General features: G+C 36.3%; 1 pseudogene; it reads right to left on the bottom strand.

Moving 5' to 3' along the window:
• Window positions 1-2226: 2226 nt before the first annotated feature.
• On the bottom strand, window positions 2227-2700 carry LOC117284584 (annotated as a pseudogene).
• Between the last annotated feature and the right edge of the window lie 2004 nt (window positions 2701-4704).

Below are 4704 nucleotides of genomic sequence, written 5' to 3'. Positions count from 1 at the left end.
CCAGCACACAAACACATTCTTTCCCACTTTTGTGTAATCATACTCTTAACTCCAGCAATCATAGATATGTTCTCTATAATTAAATTTTCTCTTGTAAAATGCTATATTAAAACACTTCACTGTGTTTCATACATTGAGACTGGCCTTTTTGTTCAACGAAAGATCCTCAAGATCATTTAAGTTGCTCTAGTAAATCTTTCCCCCACCTTTATTAAAGAGTAATATTTCATTAGTCAATGAACCACAATGTACCCTTTAACTAATTTTACATTTTGATTCATTTGAGTTATTTTTTACTACTGCCATTCTGTGTTAAGCTTTAACAACATCTTCTTTTATATTGATTTTCTTTTGTTTGGTTTGAGTTGCTTCTTTTTCTTATTCCAGCTCCTGGAGGGCAAAGCTTAGATTCTTGATTTTTGATATTTCCATTATATTCTTATTTCTAATGATAAAGTGATAATTCTTTATGGTAGCAGAGTCCAATTCAACTTGAAAATATACACAGCAAGGTAGCTATGAGACAAATGACAATATAGTAAAATACATAAGGGCAATATTAGACTACTAAGGAAATATGCTGACTCATAGTAGCATAATTATAAATATTTTAATATAATGTAACTCACGGTCATAAGTTACTGATAGATCAAGTAAGGGAAAACAAGTATAAATTTGTCTAACACATAAAGTTAGCTTCTGCTAAAATTGTTCTATGTATCAGAATGAACTGATCAGCAGCCTCCACTACTCAATCCATACAAGACCTTAATCCACGCATAACAATATCATTTCAAGTGAATCAAAAATGTAAGTGTCAAGAAAAAGTCCACAAAAATACTGCAACAAAATGTAGAAAATTAATTAACAAACTGGAAAATAGAGAAAGTTTTCCCAGTCAAGATTTAAAGCTCTGAAATAAAAAAGAAAATCACTGATGAGATCAAGAATGGCAAAGATGAACGCTGGTATTGAAAACACAAACAGCACACAGTGTGTCTGGGCTTGTGAGGAGGGGTGACAGTTTCTCAACCTAAGATAGACAAACAAGAAAAAGGACATGGCGTCGAAGTACTAACTGGAAGAAAGCTTTCTACCATATGTTTTTCTCTATTATGGTCTAAGTGAAACATTTATTGCTTCCACTTTTTCAGTACCAAATTTACTGCATTATAAAAGTTTTGATTTTACACATTAATTTTTATTCATATTATTTTACTTTTAAATTTTCTTTGAGACTTCCTTTTTACCCACAGACAATTTTTAAAAATATTGCTTAATTTCCAAGTGTTTGGAGATATTCCTACTATTTTTCTTTTCCTCCCTTGTCCCTCTTCCTGCCCTGCCTCTCCCATCCTCCTGCTTTCCCTCCCTTCTTCCTTATTAGCCCTCTCCTGTCATTTCAAAAACACTAAGACAAACAACCCTGATTAGTATGAGACTGAATAAACAATTGCAGACAATTTCAAGAACATACTAGTGTTGTAGGAAGGGTGGAAACTCTAAGAATGAAAGGTAGATGTTAAAACTAAAAACAGTGTACCAGATAAAACAACAGTGATAGTCTTATCAGTAGATCAAACCCAGCCAATAAAACAGTAGAGAGCCTAAACATATATATGTCCCTAGATGTCTTACCATCTGGAATACAAAGAGAAATAAAAAAAAGGAAGAAAGAAAAAGAATAGGAAAATGTTTCAGAATATAGATAATATTATGTAACACGAGTTTTCCAATACTAATGATAGAAACAAAATCCTGGGTGAACTAAGGAAGAGAATATTTATTTTTTCTTAATTTGTCTTAGTTGTTGTTTTGAGACAGGATCTCACTGTGCTGCTTAGGCTGGCCTGTACTCTGTAGCCCAGGCTTGTCTCTAAGTGGCAGGAATCATCCTGACTCAGCTACAGGTGCTGTGTTTACAGTCAGGCACCGCTGTGACTGGCTTTCTTTCTTAATTTTCAATTCCAAATTCATTCCATTAATTTGAAGCCACTGAAGATAATACTGATATCATTTCTAAACATGTGAAAGAAGGAAGAGTAATACAGTAGTGCACAGTTGAAGGAGTGTTCTGACATCCAAGGCTTCACTGTGGTTCGTTCTGAAGTCACTGGGAGATTTGCCAGCTGCTGAGGACTGGTTCCTACCTCCAAGATTGTTTTATGTATTTGGTGTGGGGTATACACTGAGCACTGGGATTTTTTTCAAGCCATTTGTTAGAATTTAATGAACCCCGTCCTGTGTCTTCAAGCCACTAAGGACACAGGGCCTTTCACCAACCTTAATCTTCTCCTCAGCTCTTCGGCTGAAGAATTTGACCTTGACGATGACAGTCTTCTTGGGGAGTTTTCCCTTCCCAAGAACTCTGTAGCAGCCCAATCAGACTACATGAATGATGGGAGCTACTCCAGTATTGTTTGTGGCATCGTTTGCTCCTGTCTGCTCACTGAGCAGTGTCCACAGTTTGTCAAGGCCAACAGTTGGGCAGAAGCTCTGGCTTCTCTTTAAGTGGCAGGGCCTCACGCCGACCTTCCCAAAGCAACCTGGATGGAATGTGTCCACATTGATCCTGTGATGATGTATGCCACCAGCATGACGCACGCCTCCTGGATGCTTCCGGTGTTTGCAGATGTGGCCTTGGCTGTGGCTTACATGGCCCTGAAGTTTCCCGGTCTTCCTCAATCAACGCAGCAGCATTGGAATTCTCAATGTGCAGCCAAACTTCAGAAGCACTGAGCTGGAAGAAGGCCTTTCATCACAGAAGCATCTTTACTTCCAGGCTGTTTTTTAATTTGGATTGAGTCAGGTTTCTCTGACTCCGCACTCGAGTCCTGTCCCCGCTCCTCCCTCTGCCCTCCCCGCCTTCCTCCCACTTCCTCTTCCAGTGTGGTGCCCCCTCTCCTCCCTCTCAGTCTCAGGCCCATAGTATTACAGTGTTACTCTTCTATCTTGTTGTTGTTGTTTGTTTTCTTTCATCCATTCTGCCCTTAAGGGTACAAGGTTTGATGTCAGAGAGACCGATCTTAAAAACCCAGCTGCCTATCCAACTGCATGGACTGTGAGACACAGGAAAGAGCCTATAGACTTCAGACTTTTCTTGATAATCAAGTGTTAGTGTGGATTCATCAGTGCAGTGAAAGTACCATTTTGTGCAGGCATTGAAAATGGGGGAGGTTATAGATAACGTGTGTGTAGGCCAAAGGAGGCGAGGCAAATCTCTGTCCCTTCCTCTCAGCTTTACTCAGAACCTAAAGCTGCTCTGAAAGTTAAAATCTTCAAAGACAAACAAAGAAAAATAAAGCCTGATTTCCCTGGGATTAGCTGTTCCACATTTCAGTTATCATGGATAAGATCAGAGTAGTATCACCTATCTTGCTACCTTACTAGTGCAGATTAAGTGAAGTAGTATAAAGGTATTTAGGGCCATACCTGGTATATTAAAAGCTTTCAAAAACAAAAACAAATAAAAAACAATCAAACAAACAAACAAAACCCCTCAAAATCGCCATTTGAACCGGGAGTCATATATATTTGGAAATCATACTTACTACCTGTGATTTTGTAATAAAATCCTTTCTTCCTTCAGCTTCTTAAAACTACCCTCATATGTAGGATTATTTTAAAATGATTAATTGACATAAAGTAGATAAGAACTCAGGACCCTGCCTGAAAGATAATCACCTTGCAATAAACACTAGTTGATGGTGCAATGCCTTTTCAATTTCATAATTTATCTATAGGACTTTCTTTATCTCAGAAGAGCTCAGATGGATTTCACCCAACAGAATGTATGAATTTACTCTTTTGGAGGAAAGTATAAAATATCTTCAGTCTCTCAGCTATCTTTTCTGTTTTAATTTCTATTGAAACTTTTCTGTCTGCAGTTTTCCCACTTTTTCTTTTTCATACTTCCTCCAAAAATATGTTTCTCTTCTGAATATTAAAGCACACAGAAGTAAGCAAATATATTAGCGAGGTGTTGCTTATACTGTTAACATCTTTAATACAGTTAACACCCACAAGAGGATTTTAATAAAAAAAATCATGTGTAAGAAAAAAACACCATTTATTACTTATAGAATACAATGTGAAAATCCATCAATAAAAACTAAACATAAAAGAAGCCAAATCCTTTGCTTTCAATGCACAGAAACAATTGTGTTTAATCTGTTTTTCCCTGACTAGGTAACTTCATGATGCTGAGGAACTATGATTTCATCTGGCCACACTCTCAAAAGTATATTTTTCTCTTTTTATTTTATTTAATTTATTGTTTTAAGAATAGGAAGAATTTATTGAGAGAAAGATAGCTTCTATCTAAGAGACACAAAGGGGTCTGGAAAGTGGGTTGCCCCTGTTTTTCTTTCTAAAAGCTTCTCTGAAAGGCTAAATGTTTTTTGGGGAGCAGTTCTTCATCTTGTTTTTGAATAGATTAAAGTCATTTTACATATGAGATAAGCACTTTGATTTTAGACATGGTAAAATCTTATAGTTGTATTTTCAATGAACATTCAAGTAAAATAGTTATTTTTAAAAAACAATGCATTTGGATGTAATAGGTTTGTCTAACCTGTTTCTGAGCTTTTTTTTTTGTAATTTTTCTAAACAATTGTACAAGAGAATTAATTATTTATAGGCTCTAACTCTGTGGATCAAAATGCCATCTTTATTGTTAGTCAAATTAATCTTGATTTTCAGAAA

This window comes from Fukomys damarensis, unplaced genomic scaffold (assembly GCF_012274545.1).
Source record: "Fukomys damarensis isolate Sample0158 unplaced genomic scaffold, DMR_v1.0_HiC HiC_scaffold_38, whole genome shotgun sequence".
Lineage (NCBI taxonomy): Eukaryota > Metazoa > Chordata > Mammalia > Rodentia > Bathyergidae > Fukomys > Fukomys damarensis.
Note: the sequence above shows the minus strand (reverse complement) of the source record. Positions and strands in the feature narration are given on the sequence as shown.